Source organism: Nicotiana attenuata, unplaced genomic scaffold, assembly GCF_001879085.1.
Source record: "Nicotiana attenuata strain UT unplaced genomic scaffold, NIATTr2, whole genome shotgun sequence".
NCBI lineage: Eukaryota > Viridiplantae > Streptophyta > Magnoliopsida > Solanales > Solanaceae > Nicotiana > Nicotiana attenuata.
In genome coordinates this window covers 12,929-21,335 of record NW_017674064.1, presented here as the reverse complement: position 1 = coordinate 21,335, position 8,407 = coordinate 12,929, and positions in this window count along the sequence as shown.

Genomic DNA, 8,407 nt, shown 5'->3' with positions numbered 1-8,407 from the left:
AGGAAAGAAAATTTGAAACACACGGTTAAGTAAATAAGGCAAAAACAAAGTAAATCAATTAGTACATATTTAAGCAGGGAATCAGGGATTCAAAATCACTAATGAACCAAGTCAGAAATAAGGTAATCGAAAGGTTAAAGAGAGTTTTCAAATAAAACAAGAAAAGAATCAATCATGCTTACACAAGGAAGTCTGAAATCAGTCCCAAAATTCTTGAGGGACAACTAGTGTATATAAAGAATGCACAACATTGGGCGTGTGAGGTTAAATCATGACAAAGAGAAACAATAATGCTAGCGAAACATGATAGTCGTATAGGCTAATCAGAAGCATGCTAAAGAGTCAAGTAAACAGGGTCTCATAGATTTTAGCAAAAAGTCAGAACCACATGGAGAAACAAAGTTGAAACAAAGACGAAACAACTTCAGGAACTCAGAGATTAGGGTTTTGAAACCAAGCAAGTTTAGAGATGAGAAGCACACAAAGCACGCAACAAGTGGCCTCAAACTCGAATGAAACCCCCAAATTCTAGGGGTTTTACCATTAATCGAGTCTAGAGACGAAAACAAGCAAGTCAGGCAAAAGAATACTAACGAAATAAGTTCAGAAAACTCAAAGGGACTGAGACCTTAAACATGTATTTCCCAGAAAACTTCATGAAAACATAATAAAAGAAAAATCGTGCAAAATACAGTAGGGGAAGTCATAAGAGCAAGATAGAAGAAAACACAGCAGAAGAAAACACATAAGAATCACAGTAGAGCATGTAAAATCAGAGAAACCCTAAATCAGAGAAGATGAAAGGTTTGAAAGCAACTTTTGAAAGAAACTTTGAGAAATCGTTTGAAAACCTTAAAATAAACATAGATCTAGAACAGATCTAGAGGAATCAGGAGAACCTCGAAAGGCTAGGGTTTCAGAAGAACCCTAAAAGCGAGAAAGCTTGGAAAAGTCACGATCTAAGCTAGAGAATATCACAATCAGGCTCAAAAGACCAAGAGCCATCGGAGCAAAGCCGGAGATGGCCGGGATCTTCGAATAGGTGAAGATCTGAGTGAAGACCCTCGAGGTCCGGCCTCGAACCTTCAGGTATCAAGCACGTGAGAGCAGTAGGGGGTGAGAATAGGTCGTCCATGGTTAGAACAGCCATAGATTCCTGGTGGATTTGGGGTTGGAGGTAGCAGAGACCGATTAGGGTTTTGAGAGAGCTCTAGAGCGTTTGAGAGAAGAGAGGAGTTAGAGGCGGCGCTTCTGAAAGAATGGGGTAGGGTTTAGGGGTCGTTTTGAATTAGAAAGCAAAGAAGAGATCTGGGCCGTTGATCAAAATGATCAATGGCTCAGATTTTAAAAAGAAAACGGGCGGGTTTGGGCGATTGGATCAAGTAATCAGGTTTAAATTGATTTGGGGGGTTGGGATTGGGTTGAATTGGGGTGCCAATTGGGCTGTAATTGAAATGAAATTGAGGCCAAATTTTGAATAGCCACTTTCCCCCCGTTTTATTTTATAAAAATAGCAATGATGGTTTTACAAATAAATTAAAAATACTGAGTAAACAAATATTACATATATATTAACTTAAAAATACTGGAACTAATTTTGTAATTATAAAATGCTATTAATCACAAAACAGGCTACAATTGCAATTATATGCAATTTAGCTTTAAAAATACCAAATAAATTTGTAAAAATATGAAAAAATTACCTTAATTATATTTTGGTGCAAATGTGAGAATAAAATTGAATTATTCGCCAAAATGATAATTTTGGGAATAATTATTGGATTTTGTTGTATTAAAATAGGCAATGAATTGGTTTAAAAATCATTAAAAATGCCAGAACTCTTGGGTGTGCTTATATATGCACATATATGCTATTTTGGAAGTAAAAATTACTAGGGAAAAATTGGGTATCAACAGTTGCCCCTCTTTACTCGGGAAGGATGGAAGAGTTGTCGGGTAAAGATATGATGGCCAATTTTGACCGGAAGCGGCGATTTGAAAAGAATTTGACCGAGCTCTGGTTTCCGAGCTGCCTACATATCCCTGGTTTTACAGGAATCAGGCCGTATGTAGTTCAGGAACCATTGACAGAACATGCCGATGGAGATTCGAAAGAGACGGACACGATGTTTAGGGTGGCAAGAAGTATTTGAAGTTTGATCGGCTGCGGGAACCGGAGCGGGATAGCTCCTGCTGAGACGGATGTTGCTGGCCGGTGTACCTGCAAGTGAGCAATACGGGCGTATATTGTGCATAAACTTAAACGTGATGCAAGTTCCCATTGGACCATGAATGCTGTCTTTGGACGGTTAGGATGACGTCCTCGGACCATGATGTCCTGGGCCATGAAGCGTAAAATTAAATGATTCGCAGGCTATGAAATGATGTTCTCGGGCTATGATAATGATGCCTCCGAACCATGATGCCTTTGAATAATGATGTGCAGGATACAAAGCGGGTCCTCGGGCCATGGCATGGTGTTCTCGGGCTATGAAGATGATGCCTCCGAACAATGACGCCCTCGGACAGTTTGGCGGTGTTTCAGCCCATGGAATGCAAGATTTGGCGGTATTTCAGCCCATGAAATGCAAGATTTGGCGGTATTTCAGCCTATTTCAGCCGGTGCAGAAAAATGTAAATGGCGATATTTCAGCCGACAGAAATTTAAATTAAACAGCGATGTTTCAGCTGATGTAAAAAATGTAAATGGCGATATTTCAGCTGACAGAAGTTAAAAATAAGCAGGCGATGTTTCAGCCGATGTAGCAAAATGTAAATGGCGATATCTCAGCCGACAAAAAATTTAAATAAAGCAGCGATGTTTTAGTTGATGTAGAAACGTAAATGGCGTTATTTCAGCCGATACCGAGAATTAAATAAAGTTGGCGATACTTCAACTGATAAAGAAGGGTGATTATAAATGGCGACGTTTCAGCCAATAGGGATTTAAACAAAAATTGGCGGTGTTTTAGCCATGCAAGATTTGTATGAAGATGGCGGTATTTCAGCCGATGCAAATAGAGGTGGCGATATTTCAGCCATGCAGATGGAGACAGCGCTTAGTCTCGAAAGGCAGAAAGGTAGCCTTATGCAATGCAGATAATGCAGATGGAGACGGTGCTTAGTCTCGAAAGGCAGAAAGGTAGCCTTATGCAATGCGGATAATGCAGATGGAGACAGTGCTTAGTCTCGAAAGGCAGAAAGGTAGCCTTATGCAATGCAAGAAAATGCAGGATGGTAGCCTTATGCAATGCGAGAATGTAAAAGGACGAGTAGTAGTGAGACTTCTTAGCTGATAGCTGATATCGTGACTGCTGGGGAGGTTGTGTATGGATAGCAATTACGAACAAGTGATGATTCTGGGAGGTTGCGTTCTTGAGAAAGTATGCGTGCATAAATATACCTGACGATATTGTTAGTCTGGTGCCTGCATCCAAAGAAAAATCGTGAGTTTTGTAAGGGGAAAAGCTAGTTCGTTTTCCCCTGGCTTCCAGCGTTGCATATCATTGGGGTAGCGTTGCTAAACAGCAGCAATTCGAACAATAGTTATGCATGATTTAGTAAATATAACGTAAGTAGAAAATAGTTTTCTTTAGATGAACCAACGACTGCGACGTGGTTCAAGACATTGCAACCTTTCTTGCTTCGGAATTTTGAGGGTCCTCCTCAAAATTCTGCCCCAGTTTACTGGGCTGGCACTTCTGACGGCTGCGCTGAACTGCTAAAAAAATCAACTTCGGAATTTTAAGGGTCCTCCTCAAAATTCTGCCCCAGTTTATTGAGGTGACATTCCTGGCGATGAATGGCTGAAAACTAACTTCGGAATTTTGAGGGTCCTCCTCAAAATTCTGTCCCAGTTCCAATAGCAGGGAGGAAAAATGGAATTTTTATTAAATTGTGACCGAACCCTTAGGGCTGCCTACGTATCCCCTCTTAAACGGGAATCAGGTCAGGCGTAGTTCAAGCTACATCATCATAAGAAATCATAAGTGGTTACACATAGTATCGTTTCACTGCATCTGAATTGATTGGCTTTGGCCAAACTTCTCCGTCCATTTCTGCAAGAATAAGGGCTCCTCCAGTTAGAACCCGGTGAACCATATACGGACCTTGCCAGTTGGGAGAGAATTTCCCCTTGGCTTCATCTTGATGTGGGAATATTTTCTTCAACACCAGCTTCCCCGGTGTAAACTTCCTTGGCTTAACTCTTTTGTTGAAGGCTCTAGACATTCTGTTCTGATACAACTGACCGTGGCAAAGTGCATTCATCCTTTTCCCATCTATAAGGGCTAACTTCTCGTAGCGACCTTTTACCCATTCTGCGTCGTCCAACTCTGCTTCTTGTATGATCCTCAAAGAGGGAATCTCTACCTCGGTGGGGATAACCGCCTCTATACCATAAACCAGCATGTAGGGAGTTGTCCGGTCGATGTGCGGACTGTGGTGCGGTATCCCAGTAGGGCGAATGATAATTTCTCATGCCATTGTTTGTGACTTTCGACCATCTTCCTTAATATCTTCTTGATATTCTTGTTGGCTGCCTCTACAGCTCCATTCATCTGAGGCCTGTAGGCTGTAGAATTCTTGTGTTTGATCTTGAATGACTCGCACATGGCTTTCATCAAGTCGCTGTTGAGATTGGAACCATTATCAGTGATGATTGATTCAGGAATCCCGAATCGGCAAACAAAACGGTCAGGACGAAATCTGCCACAACTTTCTTAGCCGCTTCCCTGTATGACGCTGCTTCAACCCATTTGGTAAAATAATCAATTTCCACCAGGATAAACCTGTGCCTGTTTGATGCGGCAGGCTCAATAGGTCCAATAACATCCATTCCCCAGGCGGTGAATGGCCACGGTGTTGCAGTAAGCTCGTTTGGAGGCCCCTTTATCATGTCTGCATGTATCTGACAGCGATGGCATTTGCAAACATACTGGATACAGTCTGTTTCCATAGTCATCCAAAAATATCCTGCTCGGAGTATCTTCTTTGCTATGACAAAGCCATTCATGTGCGGCCCGCAGGTCCCTGCGTGCACTTCGTCCAATAGTTTTGATGCTTCTTTTGCTTCTACACACCTTAGTAAACCCAAATCAGGAGTCCTCCTATACAGGATTCCCCCACTGTGAAAGAAGTTGTTGGATAATCTCCGAAGTGTGCGCTTCTGAGTGGCGTTGGCAAGTTCTGGATATTCTCCTGTTGTCAAGTACTCCTTGATGTCGTGGAACCATGGTTTTCCATTCGCTTCTTCCTCAACGTGAGCACAATAAGCTGGCTGATCATAGATCTTTACTGGGATGGGATCAATGAAATTTGTGTCTGGATGCTGGATCATGGATGATAAAGTAGCTAGTGCGTCAGCGAACTCGTTTTGGACCCTGGGGACATGTTGAAATTCCGTTTTGTGAAGTTTTTTCCTTAACTCCTGTATGTGATGCAATAGGGGAGTATCTTGGAGTTCTTGGTTGCCCATTCTTCTCAAACCTGATGTATGAGCAAGTCTGAATCATCGATCACTAGGAGCTCCTGAATGTTCATGTCAATGGCCATCTTGAGCCCCAGGATGCAGGCTTCGTATTCGGCCATGTTGTTGGTGCAAGGGAATCTGAGCTTGGCGGATACCGGGTAGTGCTGGCCGGTTTCTGATACTAGGACTGCTCCTATGCCAACTCCTTTGAAATTTGCAGCTCCGTCGAAAAACAACCTCCAACTCTTGTAGGATTCTGCAATATCTTCTCCTACAAAGGACACTTCTTCATCAGGAAAATACGTTTTCAGGGGTTCGTATTCTCCGCCGACAGGATTCTCAGCAAGGTGGTCTGCTATGGCTTGGCCCTTGATCGCTTTCTGAGTTACGTAAACAATGTCGAATTCACCTAGCAGGATTTGCCACTTGACGAGCTTGCCAGTGGGAATGGGCTTCTGGAAGATATACTTCAGCGGGTCCATCCTTGATATGAGATATGTAGTGTAGGCACAGAAATAATGCCTCAATTTCTGAGCTATCCAAGTCAGAGCACAACAGGTATGCTCCAATAAAGAATACCGGGCCTCGTACGGGGTGAACTTCTTACTGAGATAGTAGATGGCTTGCTCCTTTCTCCCCATTTCATCATGTTGTCCCAGAACACAACCGAACGCTCCATCCAAAACCGTAAGATAAAGCAATAGAGGCTTTCCTAGCTCGGGCAGAACCAAGACTGGCGGCATTGACAGGTATTCCTTGATTCTGTCAAAGGCTTTCTGACAATCGTCAGTCCACTTAGTAGCAGCGTCTTTCTTCAACATCTTAAAGATGGGTTCACAAATGACTGTGGACTGAGCTATGAACCGGCTGATATAGTTGAGCCTCCCCAGGAAACTCATTACGTCCTTCTTGTTCTTTGGCGGTGGCAATTCTTGAATGGCTTTGACCTTTGATGGGTCCAATTCTATTCCTCGACGACTCACGATGAAACCTAGTAATTTTCCAGCAGGAACCCCGAATGCACACTTGGCGGGATTCAGTTTCAGATTGTACTTCCTCAATCTGTTGAAGAACTTTCTCTGGTCTTCCATATGATCAGTGGCTTTCTTGGATTTGATGATGACATCGTCCACATATACTTCAATCTCCTTATGTATCATGTCGTGAAAGATAGTAGTCATGGCTCTCATATATGCGGTGCCAGCATTCTTCAACCCAAATGGCATCATTTTGTAACAATACATTCCCCTCGGCATGATGAAAGTCGTTTTCTCTGCATCTTCCTCATCCATCCATATCTGATGATATCCGGCGAAACAATCAATAAAGGACTGCAACTCATGCTTGGCGCAGTTGTCGATAAGAATGTGTATGTTCGGCAAGGGGAAGTCATCTTTGGGACTGGCCCGGTTAAGATCCCGGTAGTCGACACAAACTCTAACTTTCCCATCTTTCTTTGGTACTGGCACGATGTTGGCTAACCATGTCGGATACTCTACCACTCTGAGAACCTTAGCTTTGACTTGCTTAGTAACCTCTTCTTTGATTTTCAAACTCATGTCGGGTTTGAATTTCCTGAGCTTCTGTTTTACCGGCGGACAGGCTGGATCCGTTGGCAGTTTGTGAGCTACAATGGACGTGCTGAGACCAGTCATATCATCATACGACCAGGCGAATATGTCCTCATATTCCTTTAAAAAATTCTGTGTATTCTTCCTTTTCTGATGGTGACAGGTGAACACTGATGCGAGTTTCTTTGACATTTTCTGTATCTCCCAAATTAATGACCTCAGTTTCTTCCAGGTTAGACTTAGGTCTATTCTCAAAATTCTCAACCTCTCTGACGACCTCTTCTAGTATATCATCCTCTTCTGAATCTATATCCTTTTGCTGTGTTGTTTCGTTGCAAGTCACAATCGTTGGTTCATCATCAGAGTAAGTAATAGTAATGCTGTTGAAAATAGAGTAAATTATAGAGAAAATAATAAGAGCGAGATATATGATAAACCGAAATGCTTTGACTAAATTCATGATTGTTTGGAACATCGGAGCTCTTTTCAAAATTAAAGACAATGCGGAAAAAAATCAGCTAGTAAAAAGTAAAATGAGATGCATGGTGCTTTTGTTTAGCCTTGCTACCCCGAAGCTTTCCGGGCCCTGACGGTTCTAATTGACCAATTGCTGAGGCGGTCTCCTCGGTTCACCGCTTGTATGGAAGGGCCTTCCTCCCCTTCCTCCTCGAAAAGAACACAACAATCCATATCATCATCCTCCAGAAACAGATTCTTCATGGCTGCCAATGTTTCATCTTCTTCTGACCTATATATAGTATCTGCCGGTTGGAAGGTCTGCTCCAGGCTAGGTATCGGAAACTCCAATGGATAGTAGGGGCTGCGCCATGGTGGCGACCAGTTCTGGAATTCTTTCCAAGTATAACCGTACCCTAAGCCAAATGTAGTACCGTGCTTCTTTAGTTTGATGGGCTTAGTGATCCCCTGGAGGTTTTTGCCGAGTCCCTTTCCAGGCTCGTACCCACACCACTTCAGGATACTTTCAATCTTGTTATCCCACCACTTATCCTTGTCTAAAGTGTTGACCCTTTCAATGTGGTGGTATGTTTCTCCGCCTATTCTCCTTCTTCCTCCAATTATTGGGATGGTCTGGCGACTATATATGGGGTTACTACCATCGCCATGAATAATCACCTCCTGGTGATTCCATTCGAATTTCACAGCCTGATGCGGGGTCGATGCTATGGCTTCAGTGGCGTGGATCCAGGGCCGTCCTAACAATAAGTTGTAGGATGCCGGGACGTCTATCACTTGAAAGCGACGTCGAACCATATTGGCCCCATTTGCAAGCATAGGCTGATTTCTTCAATAGTAGCCCTTTGGGACCCATCGAAGGCCTTGACATTGATAGCCCCATCTTTGATTT